This window comes from Callospermophilus lateralis, chromosome 18, assembly GCF_048772815.1.
Source record: "Callospermophilus lateralis isolate mCalLat2 chromosome 18, mCalLat2.hap1, whole genome shotgun sequence".
Lineage (NCBI taxonomy): Eukaryota > Metazoa > Chordata > Mammalia > Rodentia > Sciuridae > Callospermophilus > Callospermophilus lateralis.
The window spans coordinates 38391657-38413027 of record NC_135322.1 but is presented as its reverse complement, the minus strand read 5'-3'; positions in this window follow the sequence as shown (position 1 = coordinate 38413027).

The following is a 21371-nucleotide window of genomic DNA, read 5'->3' as shown; positions in this document are numbered from 1 at the left end:
GGGGAGGCTGGTGGGGGCTGCCTATGCAGCAGGAGCGAGCTCCTGAGCCGTGGTGCCAGGCGGTGCTCGGGCAGGGAGAGAGGGGACCCACCAGTCACCAGGCCGCGGAAGCAGCCTCCTCTGCCACAGCCAAGCCCAGGCTCAAGGCAGTTCCCACCAGGGACCCTCCTGGAAACCAGGAGAAGCAGCTCCCAAGCCAGCAACAAAGCCACACCTCCACCCCTCCCTGTGGTCCCGGGAACCTGAGCCCCTCCTCCACCTCCACCCAGCAGCTTCCCAGTCCCCCAGGGTCACCCAGAGTCTTTGCACTAAGTACAGGAAAAGGGAAAGCGCAGATCAGGAAAAGGCACGAGGGAGGGAAGGATGGGATGGAGCCAAGGTGACAGGAAAGGGCACTTCACCTTGCAAAAAGACGAGCATAAAACAAGCAGGCGTATTTGGGACAGTCGATTATAGAGCGATGTTGGCCTTGGTCCGCACCTGTCCTGGCCGAGCGCTAGGCACTCCATCATTTACCCTGCACACGACCTATGAGCTGGAACTGTCGTTTGTCCCATTTCACAGACCAGCAAACCGCGGCTTGGAAAGGTCACCCAGATTTCCCTTCCTCGCTCGGCTCGGAAGCTGCAGCCCTGGGGTACAAACCCTGTCGGAGCGCAGGCACCCGCTGCTCGCAGCCAGCAAGGCCAGAGTGAGCACTGGCACCCGGGTTGGCTGCAGGGAGCCCCTGGCCCTGGATGGTCGCAGCAGACCTGGCACAGGGGACCCCGGAGGAGTAGCCTTAGTCCCCACATCAGGCAGGATCCAGCGCCTAGCGGGAGAAATGACCTCAAAGAGTAGGGTCAAGGTTTCTGACGGGAAGCCTCACACTTTAGGGAAGAGTTTGTGGATTTCGCGATCCAGAACCACAGAGCAAGAGGGACCTGAGACCAGAGGCCATACCTCTCTGCTGGTGGCACCTGAATGGTGTCCCCACAGAGAGCTGTTAGGCAGCCTCTTCTTCCAACCAGAGAGAAACACTGAGCCAGGGAAGGACCCTTCTGCCGCGTCTGAATCACAGTCGCCAACCTGATGGTGTTGAGAGGTGGCAGCCCTTGGGGGTCATTGGCCCTGGGGACCAAGCCCTCATGAAGGGGTTAGTGGCTTGCTCTCGGGGATGGGTCAGCTCTCAGTGCAGTTTGGGTCCCTTTCCTCTCTTTGCATGCAGCCTCTTCCTCCTTCCACCAGGCATGGAAGAGCCAGGTGAGGCTGAGCAGACCAGGTGACTCCACACTCTTGAACTTCCAGAACTGTGAACCAAAACCAACCCCTTTTCTTTATAAATCACTGAGTCCCAAGCATTTTATTATAGCAACAGAAGACAGACAAAAATACCAGGTACCCAGGGAGCTCCCCAAACTTAGTTGTTCTCCTTAAGTCAGGGGCTCCACACCACTCTGTCTCCAACCACAAAGGCTTCAAATTGAAGTGTTCAGCGGGAGGTCATGGCTAACACCTACAGATTCTGGGCAGAAATACCCTCCAGTCCCAGGCCCACAAAATAATTGAAAAAGGAGGTTCAATTCAGAGGGTCCTTGACAATTTCCTGTGCATTTTGATGAGAGGAAAAAAGCCCACAGTTGTTCAGGATTTCACTCTTCCCCACTAGAGCTATTTGACCTTCCTAATTCTTTACTATCTTCCCCCACGTTCCTAGTTCTGTGCACACCTAGAAAATCTGATTATACTTTAATTCTCACAGAGCTGTTGGAAAGATCAAAAAGCTCATTTGCTCGGGGCAAAGGGAGTCTAGCACAGAGCCTGACACATTTAGGTGCTCACGTTAAGCTAATTCCATTCCTCCCAATTCTGTTCCAACTGAAGATGATTTTGTGTGTGTGTGTGTGATGATGATGAATTTTTGAATAAACTTGGAATCATAGCTGCTCAAAGTCGTGGTGAAGACAGTACAGAGAGTGTACACTCCACACTCTTTGTACCTTAACATCAGTCTGGCACAGTGGTCACAAATCACCAGCTGATAGGGAGACATTATTGTTAACTAGAGTTGATACTTTGTTGGGATGCTCCCAGTTGTCCCCAGACGAACTTCCTTGGTCCCAGATCCCATCAGGATACACCAGGTCATCCTCTCTCCCTAGGTTCTCGCAGCTGTGACCATTTTTCAACCTTTTCTCCTCGGCTGTGACCTTGACAGTTTTGAGGTGCGCTGATCAGGATTTTGCAGAATGTCCCTCAGATGGGATTTGTCTGAGGACCTTCCCGTGATCAGGATGCTCCTGGGTGATGGGTTTTAAGGAGGACGAGCTCAGAGGTGGGGTTCAATCTTCTCACCCCCACCGGAGGTCCCTCCCACCCACAGACGTGTCACTGCTGATGTGACCTCCATCACCTGGAGCGACGCCTGGTGGCCAGGCTTCTCCACTGTGAAGGTCTTCTGGGTTTCTCCTTCTCTCTGCTGAGCTCGTGGGAAGACAGTGGCTCTTGTGGTCTGGATGAGAGGTGCCCCCAAGTTCAGAGGTGAAGTGACTGGACTGTCATTTCCATCCTACGTTGAACAGACCCCGGGGGGTAACTGTGGGCGGGGGCGGGGGGCGCAGCTGGAGGAGGTGGGTCGCTGGGGGCAACCCTGGAAGGGGGCATCTTCCCTGCACCCTCTCTCTTCTCTAGCTCTGCTTCCTGGCTGCCGGGAATGGAGCAGCCGTCCCCCACCACGCCCTTCCTCCATGATGCCCTGCCTCACCTCGGCCCGAACAATGGGGTCAGCCGACCATGCACTGAATCTCTCAAGCCAGCAGCCAAAATAAACTTCCTCCTCTGAGTTGTTCTTTTTGGGTATTTTGGTCACAGAAACAAACAAACCAACAAACAAAACTGACTAAAAGAGTTACTATGAGCTGGGCGCAATGATGCACACCAGTAACTCCAGCAGCTCAGGAGGCTGAGGCAGGAGGATGGCAAGTTCAAAGTCAGCCTCAGCAGTGGTGAGGCACTAAGCAACTCAGTGAGACCCTGTCTCTAAATAAAATACAAAATAGGGCTGGGATGTGGCTCAGCGGTCAAATGCCCCTGAGTTCAATCCCTGGCACCCCCGCTCCCCCAAAAAATAGTTACTATGTGCCGTCCACAATGAAGTGGTGGGGAGCTTTATGGGCTTTTTTTTTTTTTTTTTTTTTTTTTGGTACCAGGGATTGAACCCAAGGGTGCTTAACCACTGAGCCACATCCCCAGCCCTTTTTTTATTTTATTTAGAAACAGGGTCTTGCTAAGTTGCTTAGGGCCTCACTTAATTGCCGAGGCTGGCTTTGAACTTACAATCCTCCAGCCTCAGCCACCCAAGCCACTTGAGATTACAGGCGTGAGCCACTGCACCCAGCTTTATAAGTCTCTTTAAATGCACGGCATCCACATAATCATTCTAACTCTTCTATATAGAACATTGCTCTACTCCTCCTTGTTGATTTATTTATTCAATCACATGTCAGCAAGGACTCGGGATATTTATTCTTCAGGGGACAACCCAGGGCTTTACTTGTGGCTCATATTGTTCTCTCTCTCACCCTCTCCGCTCCTCCCCTTGGCTCCTAGGACCCTTCCCCGTTCCCGTCATGGAGGGCTGGCTTGGGTTCTTTGTGTTCGTATTTCTGTTTGGCTTTTAGCCCTTCCTCATGGACTCTCTGCAACCCCAGGACGCTCCAGCCACCCGTGTGTGTTTTCTGCCCTCAGGAGAGTGTCCCGGGATCAGCCACTTCCCCCAGCCCTCGGTCCATTCTTTGAGGGATGCTAATAGGAACGAAGATCGGGCCACGAGGTGTGGACGTCACAACTAGGAGTGGGTGTCAGCCCTTTGGCTGAAAAAGCAAAGGCGACGTCTGCGTGTGCATTGACCCTGGAATAGACACACCATATAAAAGTGTCCACATGCAGCACTCGGTACCTGTGCTGGGCTAGGTGTGAGCTCAGACTGGCCTCTTGCACCTGGCAACACAGTTGGTGAGTGGAGCGGCTGTCCCAGGGCTGGTCTGTTCTTTGTCCTGTGAAGAACAACTTGGTTGTTTCCAGTTTGGGGTGATTATTGATAAAGGCACTATGAACCCTCCTGTGCAGGATTTGGAATAGATGTGTTTCCAGATCAATCAGGTAAACACCTCGGGTTCGGTTGGTGGGTCACATGGTGGGACTAGGTTCAGCTCTGTAAGATCACTACCACACCCACGTCCACGGTGACGGCGCCGTTCTGAACCCCCAGGGACCGACGAGGGCTCCAGTTGCTGTGCAGTCAGGATGTTGTCATTTGGGGGATTTGGGTCATTCTAATGGATGTGCAGTGACATCTCGTTGTTATTTTAAGTTGCAATGTCTTCATGGCACATGACGTTGAGTATCTTTTCATTTGTTCATTTGTCACCTGTTTATCTTTTGGGGGAGGTATCTGTTCATATCTTTGCCCTTATTTATTTACTTGGTACCAGGGTCTGAACCCAAAAGTGCTTATCCACTGAGCCACCTCCCCAGCCCCTTTTTTATATTTTATTTAGAGACAGGGTCTCACTGAGTTACTTAGGACCTTGCTAAGTTGCTGAGGCTGGCTTTGAACTCATGATCCTCCTGCCTCAGCTTCCCAAGCTGCTGAGATTACAGGTGTGTGCAACTGCGCCCGGCTCTTTTGCCCATTTTTGAATTGGGCAGCTCTGTTTTCTTACTGTTGAATTGTAAGAGTTCTTCGTATACATTTCTCTCCTGTCATACCCAGGGTCTCCACGCCACCCCTGACCCCTGCACCTGTATCATCCTGAATCCGTGAAATGTCACATCACCCCGCCTTCACGCTCAGGCTCAGAGAAACAGGGAGGGGCAGTTTCTCAATGTCACCAGCTGCCTCCCAGGAGTCTTGTCTGAACCTGGAAAAGTTCAGTCAGACCGAGAGCAGCCCCTCCATCAATGCTCCGTGCACCCCAGTGAGTTTCAGTAATTACCAGGCACCTCCTAAGATCACCTGCAGGGGGAGAGCCCCCCACCCCATCCCAGAGATGACTCAGCAACAACAGCACAGTGACACATCACAGACCCTTAGAGAGCCTTTAGACTGGGTGACAGAAGAACAAACTGAGTCTCAGCTCATAGGTGTTACCGAGTGGAGCACCTGAGAAAGGTAAAGAGAGTTTGATCCATTTAGGGTTCAACACGGCAGAGCTCTCCAGCCATAGCTATTCAAAACCAGCCTCACACAGGAGCCTCTTAGACATGCAGAAGCAGGCCCCACCCCAGACCAACTGAATTAGAACCTGCATTTTTACAAGATCCCCTACCCACCCCAGTTGGTATGAATGTGCATGGGAACTTTTTCAATTCTTCAAGTTTTCAAATCTTTATCAAGCATCTATTATGTGCCAGGTATTGGACTAAGCAGCAGGGATTCATCAGAAGACAGGATCCACCATCTGGACTTAGTCTTGAGTAGATGCTGAGATCATGAAACTCCTTCACAAGTAACTGGCTCATCCACTGCACTTGTGACTCATACTATAAAGTACCTTTGAGCCAGGCACAGTGGCAAATAGCCATAATCCCAGAGAATCAGGAGGCTGAGGCAGGAGGATGGTAAGTTCAAAGCCAGCCTCAGCAACAGTGAGGCACTCAGCAACTCAGTGAGACCCTGTCTCTAAATAAAATACAAAATAGGGCTGGGGATATGGCTCCATGGTCGAGTGCCCCTGAGTTCAATCCCCGGTACTGATAGATAGATAGATAGAAAGATAGAGTACATTTGAGACCCAGAGATAGATGGGCTTGAGCTGGGCTCAGGATAACCTAGAAGAAGAATCCATGTGCGGGGTGGATCATGCCAGAGAGAACAGAGCTGCAGAGTCTCCCCAGTTTTGTTGACCCTGGCATCCTGCAGAGCGTTTGTAGAACTGACATTCTGCAGAACAACACCCTTGAGAAAATGCTGTCCTGGACTCCACGTGTCCACCCAAGACCCACCAGGACAGCTGAGGGAGGAGGTCGGCCTCAGCTCCCCTGCCTGCCCTCACTCAGACCTGTCATGATGCCAAGCGCCCGGGTTGCAGTCACCAGGAGCATCCCTGGGTGACCAGGAGATTTGAGGTCCTGGGCATCGAGCTGGCTGCCAGCCAGGCTGGACACGCACACAGGCCGAGGTATTTTCATGGGGGCAGCCATTTCTGGAAAATATGTGGTTTAGAAGTAACATAATTATCATCCTCTAAAATTAGGCGCATAGTCTAAACAACCCCAAGTCTTCCTTCGGCAAGAAAACAAACAATGGCAGGCAGGAAGCCTGGAGTGATGTGGATCGCGTTGGCCCAGAGGCCTGCGAGTCTCCCTGCTGAGCTCAAAGGGCAAACAGCATACAAAAAATGTAAATATCCTATTCTTTTTTTTTTTTTTTTTTTTCAAATACCACCTATTCCCTTCCCACCCCATCAGGGTTCTGGGCACCCTGATCCCCTCTGGACACCCCCCACCCGCCCACCCCCTGGCTTTGGCCGCGAAGGCCGTCCATGTATTATTTTCAGCGACCATTATCTAAACTGCTGATGTAATAAGGCTCTGGTATATGAAATTCACTTAATAACTCACGCTTAGTTATTTATTGTGAACTCGGTGCACGGTCCTTGATTCCATTTCCCAGCGAAATATAAGTGCGGCTTTCATCGTGAGCGCCTGAATTTATGGCAAACAGACCGAGTGACATTAAGAAAGCCGCACAATCCCTTCATTCAGTCTTTAATAAGGAAGCCAAGGAAAAATTATCCTAGCTGGTTTGCGGGTGACAGCACCAGAACTTTCCAGAGTCAGAGAGTTAGCACCGTGCCTTCTTGTCAGCCCATTAAAAAAGCAAAACTGGCATGGCGTGATATTAGAACCATGTGTGAGAAAGAATTTCTCCTCTGGTAAGACATTCCAAATACTGTCTCCAAGCCAAAGACTTTGGTGTTAGACTAATTTAAGCAGCATGTTGAAATCAGCGTTCAGGACTTTGATCATACGGGGATCGTTTGTTACAAATTGAACTAACCCAGTCTCTATTTCTGGCGGATCAGAACTTTGGATTTGTTGAATTAAATGCCTCATTTAGTACCGTTTGCACATGAAAAGAAACCCTGCGCTCAGGAATCTGATAGTGAATTTTTCACCTAACCAACAGGTCTACTTTTTTATTACTTTTAAACCTAATCCATACTCCGTCCGCAGTTCCTAATAACCCCGGGGGCTGCTCAGAGTGAAGTTTTAAATCAAGTCCCATGTTATTGGGGGCTGGGGAGGAGGCGGTGGCAGGGTGGTGGTGGTGGGGGGGTGACGGAGAGCCATCCTTGAATTATCAAACCATGTAATAAAGAACATATTGGAACCCGGGACCGAAAGAATCTTAAGAGAGAAAGAAAAAGCAAAATAAATTAGTCCTCCGTTGTTATTTACTGTCTAAATAACCCAGTTTCCTTTCATGACAACCGTGAGCTAAAATAGCAAAATGGTCTTGCAGACCCATGATTTTTGTGCCGTTGCCTGTCTGGTCCGCTTGAAACTTCGAGGGGGGTCAAAAGGGCACAAAATAGACCATTTCCACATATGGCTGCACTTTCTTTTCAGTTTTGAAGTTATAATATCTTTAACTGTAGATAATGATATTATAAACTCTCATTTAGTGCATTTTAAGTATATTACATACATGAAACAAAGATCTCGAAGGAGCAGCTGCTGAATCCTTAACGAAAAACATCGTGACTCTAAATCCACCGAGCAGGAGGCAGGTATTGGGTTTGCTGAGAATGTCGCAGCGGATAATCACAAACATAGCCCGGGACCTGACTCCCGAGTGTCAATCCAGATCCCGGCCAAGACTGGGCAAGGATGATTTAATGGTAATTAACTGTTAATTATTAACACTCGGAGGTCAATAAGCTACTTTGGGGCAAGGTTTGACTTTTGCATTCTGTGGCTCATCTGTAACTCTGTTTCCCAGGGGTGGGGGCGAGGGAGCCACCATCTCCCTGTGACCTTGAGTCCCCAGGGCTCCTCCTCTGGACACACAAACAAAAAGAGAAAGAAACCATCAAGATTCGGGAAGATGATTCTCTCCCCCAGACCCGTGTGCTGCTAATTCACAAGTAGTTCGTTTGCAGATTAAAATAAAAAGTAAATAAATAAAATCCTCTTGAATGAGGACTGCCTCCATTGACAGGGAAAAGAGTTATTATTTCTTTTTAACGTGTGACTCCTCTCGAGTCCCAGGAAAATCAACAGATGACGGACTGCTCTGTCCTATGGGCATGAAGATGAGGCTGACTTTCCCCACCTTTCCCACCCCTTTGGAGAAAGAAAATAGTTACGAAACAGATAACGATAATAAATGTTTTATTGGTGAAAAAAGAAAGATCAAATCTTTAATGAAATCAGGATGGGCTTAGAGATGAACTCCGTCTGAACTCGCCAGGATTCGGGGAACTTCAATTAAAACAATTTCAGAGGGGGCAGCTGACAGCGAGGTGCTGGGAGAATAATTAAAATTGAGCAATGTTTTAGCACCAGGTCTTCTAGCTGGATCCCGAGAGTGTGAGGTAGCCCAGGGGAGGCGCGTGCCACTGGGATGGGGTCTGGGAGGAGGGGTGAGGATTCTGGACAACACAGGTTAAGAAATCCCAAGATGCTAGCATCCCCAGGTGCTAGCCAATGTGTATTTTTTAATGAACAATTTTCATGCTTGTAGAAAACTGGCTTCTTAAACTAAAGACTGGCATTTTTCAACACGCAAGATTCGCTTGTGAAGTCACACAGGAACTCCAGTAAGAAGATCAAGGACAAATCACATTGGATACCTGGGTCCCAGGCTTGCATTTTCACGTACCAGCTGTGTGACCTTGGTTAAGTCACTTCACCTCTCTGGGGCCTCATGGTCCCAGATGTAAAATGGGATGTCAACAGTATCTAGTTCCTTGAGTTGTCAAAAAGCTTCAATAAGATATTCCATATGAAGTGCTTCAGGACGCAGTGCCTGGGACCGACCTGATTAGCTCCCAGTGGCTGTGGGTAAATATTGTCATTTATTAGGGGTGGAAATGAAAGGGTGACTCTAGATGCTCGGTTTCTCTTTTTAAGACTTCTACCCCATGTGGCGGCGGCACGGAGCAGACAAAACGGAAGGTCGACGTGGTGACACGTGGGCCCCTTCGCCAAGGCTGAGGAGGTTTTTCTTTGCACGAGGACCATCCTGGCTTCAGGGTTCAGAGCTGAAGCCCACCCCTTAAAGAAGCCGCAGTGGGTCGATGTGCAGCAGAGGCCTGGGGACTTGGAGACCCTCTGGTCTCCTGCATTCTGGCGACAGCCCCGCTCCAGGCCTTAGACCTCACGAGAGCCGGGTCCCTGCTGCAGAGCCTTCTCTGACTTGAGCCAGTCGGCAGGAGCCGGTTCCTGGCCTGGGCCACCAAGAGCTCTCTGCACCACTCGGATGGCACATGGTGAATGTCAGAGGGGACTTTCCCCTGCAAGGTCAAGACCAAGAGCTCATGTTCTTGGACACCAAGTGCCAGGGAGCACAGAGGAAAACCGAGTTTGCACATGGTACCCCCAGATTTCTGAGGATCACCCAGAACAAATCAGCACTCAGTAACTGGTCAACCCAATCAGGCAGCCCTGGCCCCTGTCCACCCGGGCTCTCGGGTTCTTCTGGTCTAGGCACCCCCAGCCTCCTGGAGTGGGGAACCTCCCTTCCAACTCCCTCCAACAGGGCGCTGCGCTGACTCCGCAGTTTCCCCAAGTTTTACACAACACCCCTCCAGCCCTGGCAGGAGCTTCATCTTGGCTTTGGGGATCTGGCTCCTTGATTTTATGTTAAGTCAACTTTCTAATGGTATAGAGAATCCCAACCTGTGGATAATGGGGGAAAAAAATTAATTACATATCCTCTTGGCCTGCCTTCTGCAATTTAATTTTTTTAATTTTTTTTTTTTTTTTTTTTTTATGGCTGCAGCAGCAGAATTACCTTCCAAATTATATTGGTCCAGTTTTTCAAATGACTTTCAGTTCCCCGAGTCCACAGGAGAGACAGCCAGGCAGGGAGCCGGAACACTGGGATTCTTTCCTTTCCCTTTCTTTTTCTTAAACTTCACTGCGGATAAGCCACATGCAGATAACTGAGAGTGGACTCTCACCATTTCCAAGGATTCCGTCTCCTCTCGTATCTGGTATTTACTTCTGGTTTCCAGAACAGACCAACACTCTTTAATACTCCAAATCCATTAGACACTTTGCTTTTCCCTCGTGAACAAAGGAGAAATGTTTTCGTGCAACTTTACGGAAGCCATCCATCTCCCTGAAAGCTTGCCACGCTCAACAGAATTCACATTATAACTTATGCAAAGCAGAGGGGAAATCCCGGTTTCTGGGAGCAGTAGCATTGCATTAAAGAAAACATGCATTTCTGCTGAAATTCATATTGGTAAATGGATTTCCCATCTGAAACATTGTTTTTCACTAAGAGAAGCTTTTAATCCCCTTAAGTTCCTTTCTAATCTGCCTTGGAAGTGCTTGTCTCAGGAATAGAACAGTGATGATAAAACAGATTTAATTTATTAGAACGAGGCAGCAGCCAGCCAGCAGAGTACACAAGAGTTCAAGCCTGCCGGCTGAGGGGGACTGTCACTTCTGTCCCACCTTCTCTGGAGACAGCCCCAAGTTCAGACGGCAGCCTCCCTGGGTCTCTCTGGAACAAACACCCCTTTGTGGGGTTCAGCTTCTTCTTCTCCAAGGGCCAGAGAGCGGGCACTCAAGTGATCAGCACTGTCCCCTGCTCAGTCCTGTGGAGCATGGGAAGAAGGGTGGGAACAGAGACCACCCAACCTGTGTCCAGGGGACCCCAAGGTGAGGGAATTTCTTTCCCCCTGCCAGGTCTGATGGGCCACCTTGGGTAGCAGGAGTTAGAAGGTCAGGAGATGTAAAGGCCACCATTTGTCACACTCAATCCCACTCCCAAAGAAGACAGAGAAGAAAATAATGCACACGTCCACCAGGCCTGGTCCGTCCAAAGCCGTTTGATTTGCAGAGGGGGCAGAAAGTTAATTCTTAGGATTCGGTCTATCTTGACCTCTTTGGTGGTTGAACTTGGATAGCCCAGAATATGGGGGTGGCTAAGACCACCTGCCTGGCATGTGTCCCAACCATCATGATGGCACCAGACACATATATCTGTTTTCTCTTTTTCTGGACAGAAAGATGTTCATTTGTTCATTTGGTTTCTGCTTAATGATGTTCTCAGGGGCCGGGCTTAAACTCTTAGGAACAATACTCCTGCAGCCCCAAGAGGATGCATCTGTTTTTAGCACAGAACATGAGTGTCACTTTCTAAGTTGTCACACTGCAGTGGTCAAGAATATAGCCTCTGAAAGGAGGGCTGGGTTCAGATCTCAGCTCTTGCACTTACCTGGTAGGAAACATTGAGTCGGTAACGCAACCTTGCTCAGTGGCTATTTTCTCATCTGCAAAGTGCAAACATGAGGGCTGGATTGTAGCTCAGGGATAGAGCACTTGCTTAGCACATGTGAGGCCCTGGGTTCGATCCTCAGCACCAAATAAAAATAAATAAATAAAATAAAGGTATTGTGTCCATCTACAACGAAAAAAAATATTTTTTTAGAAAAATGGATACATGATTATTTACTATCAGTGTATAAATGACATCATTTGGTTAAAATCCTAGTGCATGACCTGGCACATGGTAATCACTGATTCACTGATGCTATGATCATACATGCAGGCTTACCTGCGTGCATATCTCTCCTATCTATTCCTTCACTAGTTCCCTGGATGTTTATTGAGCATCTACCTTGTGCCTGGCTCTGCATTAGGCTGAGGTACAGATGGCAAGGGACAGGGAGTGGCCCAACAAAATCAATCTCTCCTGGGAGTACAATTTTGTGTTCCACCTTTTATTTGGATTTCATGCCCCTACCCCACCCCCCAAAAATTCAAACAAAACCCTCCAAACATTGTAGCGCTTTAGGGTGATATGATCAGTGTCGTTTTAGAGGAGCAGAAACAGACTTTGCCAATACCAAAGTTGCAGGCAGGGAGGTGAGCAGGCAGTATACTCCAGAAAGCAAGGACCCTGACTCTAGGCAACGTAGGACACAGTAATCCAAAACCCACGTGGACATGACCGCGGTGTCCCCAGGACATACCCCATCCTGGGAACCCGCACCCCACGCCCAGCGGGGGCGGAGGTCTGCCGTCTTGAGATGCTGAGGAGGCCGGGGAGGAACGAGAGGCCGGGAACCTGACGCTTATTAAAAGCACTTGCTGGAAGCCGGGCTCGGCCCACGTGGTGCCCAAGCCCCAGGAAGCTGGGCCGCGGCAGGGGTCACCGCCCCGTCGTGACAGGCGGGAGCTGGGCGTCTGGCTAAGATGGATGAGGGCGCCGGGCCCGCCCGTGACAGCGGTAATCCGTGCGACCCAGCAGCGAGGCCGGGTTCCGGCCTCCTCCCGGACACTTTTTATGGGCCCGGAGTGGAAGAGTGGGGCGGGGGGTGGATTTTCATCATTGGAGACATAAATAACTCCACCGACAGCACCGAGATCAGACCCCTGAAAATCAACCTCCCTGCAACCCAAAGCCTGCCCCGCGCAGCGGGATCTAGTCCCCGTGGAGCGCAGCCCCGGGCAGGGTCCCTGGCCACCGCACTGCTGCCTGGAGAGAAGCCCCTTTATACGCCTCCTCTGTCACAGCCCAAACCCCAACTTGCCTACGTTCGTGCCCCACCTTCCTTCATCCTTCTGGATATGGGGGAAGCCAGGTCCTTCCCCGCATCTGAGACCACCTTCCACTCCTGGCCTGGCCTGCTCCCCAGAGGCTCCTCCAACCTTCCAATCACCCCCCTCTCCTGGATCCTCCTGGCCAGCAATCACACAGGTCAGTAGCTCCCATCTCAACAAAACCATCCCAGCTAAAACCAAACAGCTCTCTGGTCCCTCATCTTTCTCCAACTCTGTCTGATTTTTCTCACTCCCATCTAGGCAAAATATTCTTGCAAAGGTCATCTCCAAGTTCCGTGTCTGTTTCTTTAGCCAAGACCAACTTGACTCCGTTACCACTCCATGAAACTATGCCTGCCAAGTTGGTCAGGGAGCTGCATGCCCCTCAAACCCAAGAGGACCTCTCTTCTCTCAGTTCTCCACGGGTCCCTCACTCCTTCTCAGGCATCTCTACTCTCAGCTCCTGCACTCTCAACCCCTCCACTCCCCAGTGACCGTCTCTCAAGCTCTGGCTGCCTCTCTGTTACGGTTTAGCTGTCAGGTGGCCCCCAAATGCTCATGGGTGAGACCATGAAAGAAGGTTTAGAGGCGAGATGATTGGGTTATGAGAGCCTTCACCTAAGCAGCACGTGAGTTCACTCGAATAGATGAGCTGAGTGGTAACTACAGGGTGTGGTTCCAGGAGGCAGGTCACTGGGGGTGTGACTCTGGGGGTTATATTTTTGTTCCTGGTGAGCAGAACTCTCTCTCAGCTTCCCAGTTGCTATGTCCTGATCTGCTTTCCTCCATCACGCCCTTCTGCCATGATGGTCTGCCTCACCTTGAGCCCAGAACAATGGAGCTGGTCATCTATGGACTGAGACCTCTGAAACCATGAGACAAAATAAACTTTCCCTCCTCTAATTGTTGTTATCAGGATTTTTGATTGCAACAACAACAACAACAAAAAAAAACTAACATATCCTGCTCCATGAATTTCTAGAAGTTGGGGTGACCTAGGTTCAGTCCTCAGTCCCCTCGTTCATTCCTGTGGTTCCCAGTACCATCCCAGGACTGCTGACCTTCAACTTCCAATCCTAGCCTAGAAAGTGCCCCAGAGCTCTGGCTCCTGACATCTCCATGTGGAAATTTAATAGGCTCCCCAACTTAGCTTTTGCATGACCAAGCAGTGTACAGGGCAAGAAATACGACGACAAGCTTTGTAGATGCGTCAAAGATGTTCAACCTGATGGAGAGTTCATAGAATGCAAATTAAAGCAGAAGTGAGTCTGGTTTTTTTTCCACCAATGGGTTTGGCAAAGCGAGATCAAAACATGTAATAACATACTGTTGATAAGGATTTGAGGGGAAGGACGCCTTTGTAAATTAGCAGGGAATATAAATTGGCATAATCCCTTTGTAGGGCAAATTGTCAATAACTTTCAAAATGAAAAAACACACATCCTCTTCGACCCAGCAATTTGACTTCTAGGAATTTATCCAATATGTATATTTAATTAATACATTCACTACATGCATTTATTTCCTTTCATATTTGTCCGATAGTCATTTATCTGCAAATGAATGTTGAAAGTATTCAGGAAGCCGTTTAACACCAATAGCAAGAGACTGGTTGCATATGTGAAAATACAGTTTCACAGAAGAATAACCTTAACTGGCAAAATAATGGACACTATCTTTATCACATAATACAAAGCTGGGCGCGGTGGCACATTCCTGTAATCCCAGTAACTCAGGAGATTGAAGCAGGAGGATTGTGAGTTCCAAGCCAGCCTCAGCAACTTAGTGAGGCCCTAAGCAACTTAGTGAGACCCTGTTTCTAAATAAAATACAAAATAGGGCAGGGGATGTGGCTCAGTGGTGAAGTGCCTCTGAGTTTCAATTCCTGGTACCTCCCCACACCAAAAAAAAAAAAGATAATACCAAAAAGTTTCCAAGGTATAATGTTAAAAAAATTTTAAGAAGATTTATATAGCATGCTACTAGTAGTATTTTAAAAGGGTGATAGAGACTGAGATGCATATAAGTGCTTCGTAAATACAAAATATAGAAGGAGACACACAACAACATTTCTCTTGGGGACTGACAGCCTTCTGGGCCATGGAACTAGCAGACCTTTTTGCAGAGATTAGGATACTTTCCTTGTATATTTTTTGTACTTTTTGAATTTGTTTTACATGTTCATTTGTTACATTTTCAATGCTAAAATAAAGGGAGGTTTCATATCCTGATTCCTTCTCACCTTTCAATTCTCCACTAAAATGCTACCTCTCCAGTTAGGCCTGCTTGGACCCCCCCAGGCATGTCAGTCTCCCCTGTTTTGTTCTGTCTCCCAGCAGAGCAGCAATATTTTAAAATGATTTTTAAATATTGGGGTTTCAAGGAAGATTTCATTCAAAAATATCTTGCCGGGTACTGTGCTGCACGCTTATAATCCGGACAGCTGAGGAGGCTGAGGCAGGAGGATCACAAGTTCAAAGCCAGACTCAGGAGTTAGCGAGGCCCTGTCTCAAAATAAAAAATTAAAAAAAGGGCTGGGGATGTGGCACAGTGGTTGAGCGACTCTGTGTTCAGTCCCTAGTACCAAAAAAAAGTGTGTGGGGGGGGTCTCTCATAAAAGCATCAGAGGGGCTTCCTTGTATACCCTCCTGAAGTATCATATCCTCCTCACCCGGGTCACGCTGACCCTTTGTCCTGCCTCCTTTTTTCCCAATGCACCTGACATACCTTTTTCGGTTATGTATTGCTGGCTTTCCCCCATTGGCACTTGAGCTCCCAAAGAGCAGAGTTCGTACCTATTTTGTTCATAGCTCTGTCCTCTGTGGCTAGAATAGGGTTTGGCCCGTTGCAGACACTTCGTAGGAATTGGTTGAATTTATGAATGATTCTATGGCTAGGAGGAAAAAAATTTTTAAAGATATTTATTTAAAGTCCACAAACCTGGAAATGAAAATATCTAAAGTCACCACTTTAGTGCTAGATCTGACATCTACAGTGGAGTCATCCCCAGCACCCCGGCCCAGTTGCTGTTAATGTCAGCTGGCTTAGCAAAGGGCCTGGGGTAGCATCGCCATGGCGCCAAGTGGCAGAGACATGAAGGAGGCAAGAGTGAGTGGTTCTCTAGAAAAAGCTCCGCAGTGGAGAGCAGAAGAAACGGTGCTTCAGAAAACAGAGGCCAGAGAGTCCTTAGTGACCTCCAGGGGAAGCGCCCCCCAAGGTCAAGGTTAAGGGGAGGTCAGAGATGGAGGGAGAAAGAAAAGAAAGAAAACACCGAGGGAGTCCTTGGGCCTTAGATTTCTAGCTTCCAATGAGCGGGTGATGCCCAGGTGTCAGAGCAGACAGCTGCCAAGAGACAGAGGAAATTACTCATTCAATTATCCAACCCCAGCACATGGTCTCAAGATGGGCAAGCAGTGAGTCAGCAGGGCACTGGGAACCCGGGACAAGCACAGAGCAGCCAAGAGGGTGTGCCAGGAGCGCCCAAGTCCACATGCCCTCTCCCAGACTGCCCGCCCCAGGAAGACGGGCCCCCCACCGTCTCCGCTGGGGAAGGGTTGAGGCCAACACCACGGCTGGAGCCTCCCACCGATTGCAGAAGTCTGTTCTGGGTTCTGTTGTTTCAGCGCCAGCAACCGTCCTGCCGGGCCCTCCCGGAACCTCAGGAAACCTCATGTTTTCTAAATTGGACTTTTATGCTCAGCAAGCCCTGAGGCTACCTGGTTAAAAGTTGACATGAAAAAAATCCTCCATAATTGGTTCATTTGAATGGTGTCCTCGGCAGAGTCATCAAGGTGGCTGCATTAGCAGCAGCTCACATAAAATCTGAGAAGCAAAATGTCAATTATTCTCAGGCTTCAAAAACTCGGTCTGGGATTGTGGCTCAGCGGTAGAGCGCTCCCCTAGCACAGGCGGGACCCGGGTTCGATTCTCAGCACCACATAAAAATAAAGGCATTGTGTTGTGTCCATCCACCAAAAAAAAAAAAAGATTCATATTCTGTCTCTCCCTCTCTCTCTAAAAAAAAAAAACTTCTCGGGGCTTCCTCCAGCCCAACCAAATGCCAACATGAATGATGCTGGGCAGGATAAACTTGGTGCTGCACCCTGTTAGCTGAGGTTTTTCCACGTGGGTACTATTGCCATTTGGTGCTAGAGAATTTGGGAAGGTGGGATGGTCCTGTGCATTGGAGAGTATTCAGCAGTACCCCTGGCCTCTACCCACGAAATACCAGTAGCACCCTCTGTATGACAGTCAAAAATGTCCCCAGATAGTCACCAAATGTCCCTTGGAGAGCAAAATCACCCAGGGTTGAAAATCACCCTTCTAGAAGCTTCTATTCATTGGGTCAGTTGAAATTTGAGAAAGCCATCGATTCAGAAACCACATTTCTGCTGAGTCTGGTGCTGGACATTAGACCTGATCCAAAAGTGGTCCCTAGCGCTGTCTTAGAAGGAGCAGGGAACAAGCTCTTGGTGCCTTCTTGAAGATGTGCCCTCGGGTGCGAGGCTTCCCCCAAGAAACCAGGGCAGGGGGAGGCCACGGCGCCTCAGTAGGAGAGAACGGGTGCAGGAGACCCTTAGAAACTCGTTCAGTGGAAGACCTAGGCAATACTTGTTTCTAGTTCCTCATGTAAAAACGGGTGTCACAGTCCTTAAAAAGAACAATGAGGGGACAGCGGTGAATCACCTAAGTCAATTACAGAGATCGCCCAGGAGCCAGGCGAAACCTGGCTGCACTTAGCTGCCATACCAGGCGGCAGGAAAAGCCCGGATGATGATGCTCACGTTGATAACGGGCACTGACCCGGCCACAGAGCCCTCCCCGCTCCAGGCCTATGCCAGGAAAAATAAAGAAGCAATCAAGAAAATCCCAGTGGCATTCATCACCCCTCCAGTGAAAGGCGGCCACCACTTTCCTCCATGGTGGTCTTTGAGACGGACTGGTGGGCCCAGTGGGGGGGGTTGCTAGGACTGGGAGATGTATTTGTGGCGGAGGCAGGTGAGTGGGGAGGGGGAGGGGAGCTGGAAGGAGAGATGGAGGTCCAGGCACGTGTAGTGGCCTACATTAAGTGTCCATCCAGCAACAGTGAAATGATCCCAAGGACTTGGCCCTGACAAAGGCAAGGTCCCCATGAGTGAAGTCTATTGGTGGCAGGCGGGGGCGGGACTGTCTCTGGATACACCAAAGACTATCAGCGCGCAACCAGAAAGGAGTGTGGCTACCTGGTAGGGATTTCAGGCCGTCAGGCTAAGGGAGTGATTGAAATTCAGTAAGTGGGTGGCAAACACGGGACCATCAGCTTAGCATGGCACCACTGTCCCGGATAGTACTGGGAGGACGCTGCTTTCCTAACACTGAGTGGCAAGGGTAGACAGGTGCTCCTGCCAGTCTCTTTGGGTTCATCTGATAAAGACCAAGTCTTGGCTAAGGACTAGATCTCCAGTGCTCATCGTCTCCCTTTTGAACAAAGCAATAGACCTGAGGCTCACATCTTGGGCAAGCAAGAGTATCTAGCCAGACTGAAGTCAAGTTTATCAAGGTAAAATTCACACGTAGTACGATTCACCTTTTCCAGTTACAGATCTATGAGTTTTAACAAATACATGTGGTTATAAAACCACAGTCACAATGGGGATATAGACTTTACCACCGAAAAAACTCTCTTGGGCTCCTTGAGGTCAACTCTCCCCCATAACCAGTCGTGGGCAACCAGTGATTGTTTTTCAGTCCCTATAGTTTTGTCTTTTCCAGAACACCCTAGAAATGGATTCCTACACTGTGTACCCCACTGGGTTTTTATCTTTACCTTAGACTTATCGTATTTGAGGTGGCTCTATAAAAGATTGCATTTGAGGTAGCTCTATAAAATATTGTTTTAAAATAAACCAATAGTTTAAAAAAGAGAGATCTGGTTTATAGACCAGGTATTGTGCATATATGTCAAAAATCAGGAAGATGAGATAGGAATTGTTGAGAACTGAGAAGGAGGGGGCTGGGGTCATAGCTCAGTGGTAGAGCGCTTGCCTAGCATGTGTGAGGCACTGGGTTTGATTCTCAGCACCACATATAAATAAATAAAGGTTTACTGACAACTAAAAAATACTTTAAAAAGAGAGAGAACTGCGAAGGAGCAGAAATTTTATCCAACTTACAAGTTAAAATAGCTTGGCAATTTCACAGATGCTGGCGGAAGACTTTTGGATCAGAAACAAAGAATTTGATTATTCAAGGCACAATAAGCAGTATGAGCATCAGCATATTTGCAAAAGTTCCCCTTGTCCCTAATCCCACAGGGATGACGCAGCTAGGCCAGGTGGATGCCTGCACTGTGGGAGAGAAACCCACGCCTAGGGAACCAGAACCTTTTATAGTGGGCGATATGCATACCTGCCCTTTTTTCTGGAGGGAGACACTATAGATATCTTCCTAAACTCTTTGCTATGCAAACATCCTTGCAAAGATAACAAAGACCACTTAGCAACTCCCTTGCAAGACACACAGATGGGAGGAAATGTGGAGAATTATCTTCCAATAGGAATGACTGAAATCTGGGAAAGGGAAATCTCACCAGTTGGGAGATCCAAGACGTCCTAGCCTGGCCGACTTGAGCATTTTCCTCTAGAAGGTTCTCTCTGGAGCAGTGAGAGGTTGGCTGAGATCTGATTCTAAAACCATTTTCTTTCACCGTAGATTCTCCCGAACAAACCTCCCATTCGAATTTGGTCTTCCACAAGTGAGAGGAGTGAGACCCTTTGCCCACGTGACCACCGTGTTCCTGGATAGCTGTGTGTTGGATCGTCATCTAACTCATGCGCATTTAGACATCAGGTTCCATGCTGGCTTCCGTGGGTCTGTGCCAACTTCAGTTTGTCCAGATAATGGAGATTTTAATCCTAAAAGGCTGAGAACCAGATCCTTAAATTCCGTCTAGTGATATTGTTCAGCATTGTTATGTGTTCTGATCTCTTTATATTCACCATCTAATGTGGTTCCCCAGCCAGCCATGTCCTTGGTAGGCACATCAGTGAGTCTCACTTTATAGATGAGGAAAGCAAAGCACAGCCCTGGACCTACAGGTCACTGTCTCCTTGCCAGAGAATTACTGCCTGAAGCGGCCTCCGAGGCAGCCAGGCCAGCAGAAGACCCTGGACCCCTCTGCGTGACCCCTCTGCTGACTGGGTCATTGAGGCAGGAAATGGGAGAAACCAGGCTCCCTCTGAAGAGATGCCCTGAGTAGAGGCTGCCAACTCAGGAGGCTGCCAACTCAGGAGGGAGGGCTCAGCCCTCCCCCATTAGCCCCTTGACCCTCCCAAGGCAGCACACCTGGAGATGTGGGTATCTCCTGTCCCCAGGGCTTTTTCCTCTCATCTACACGTCATCAAAAGCTTTCCAGAAAGTTCTCCAGAAGCTTTGGGTCCTATTTCAGTTACTATGGTTACGTAACACATCACCCCCCAAAACCAGCGGCTGGAAACAACAATTTGACCTCAATCACAATTTTGCTGGTCAAGCATTTGGAAAGGGCACAGGTGGGATGTTCTTCTCCAAATACTATGATTTCTTTTAAAAACTTTTTTTAAAAAATAATAAAAAATAAATCTTGCCATTTTCTCTCCAAACCAAGGACTCTCCCACGTGTCCCTTTTCTTGATGGCATCTTCCTGGTATCCAGGAACCCAAACTCTGTGATCTTACGATGCATGGGGATCTGCTGAGGCCTGTTTTAAAAATGGAGTGGACCTAGTCCCTGGCACCACTTGTGCATGGCTCAGGTCACACCAGCTCACCAGCTCAACTGCCCTTGCATTTCCCCTCCAGCCCAGCCCTCGCGCCGTGGTCTGGGCCTCCACTTGCTGTGACGCAGCCCGTGGCCAGATTCCACGCTCCTTGCAGGTGGGAAGTTAGGTGCTAGTGTGGGGACAGCTCTATCCCAGGATGGGCAGCCTCATGTCCCATCAAATGTTCACTGACGGTGACACATCGAAAGTGGGTAGGAAGTGGTTCAACGTGTAGAGAAAGGACTGAGCCAGAGGTGAATCGCAGGGCTGGGTTGACCAGAGTGGAGCAGGAGGACAGGTGGGTCTGAGGCCACCTGAAGGTCATACTGAGGAATGTGGTATCTGTCATGGGCAGCACGTTTTAGTTAAGCCTCTCGGTTGAGAGAAACCCACAAATTCACCTCAAACTGATTTAAATTAAAAAAAGAATTTATGTGTTTATAAAAGTCTTGAGGTTTTAGGTGTGGCTGGATCCACTGGGTGATGTCAACTGAAGTCCCTCTTGCCCTTTCCGTCTCAGCCCTGCTTCCCCCTGTCATCGTCCTCTCAGGCTCCCTCAGACCCCAACCTGACGCACTCTCCTCTGGTAACCCCTATGGAAAAGGTGTAACCCCTTCTGCTCCACCTCTTTCCTAGTTATCCCCACAAAGAAGAGCTCAGGGATTGAATCTCTGGTCCACCACCAAATCAGGTGTCCCTCTCTAAAACAGAGACAGTGGCCAAAGGATTGAATATTCTGATTTGCCAGCCCTGGGTTCCGCCCCTTACCCAATCATGGGCTGGCAGGGGACTACGCCTGGACCAGTCACTGGGGCAGCAGCCTTG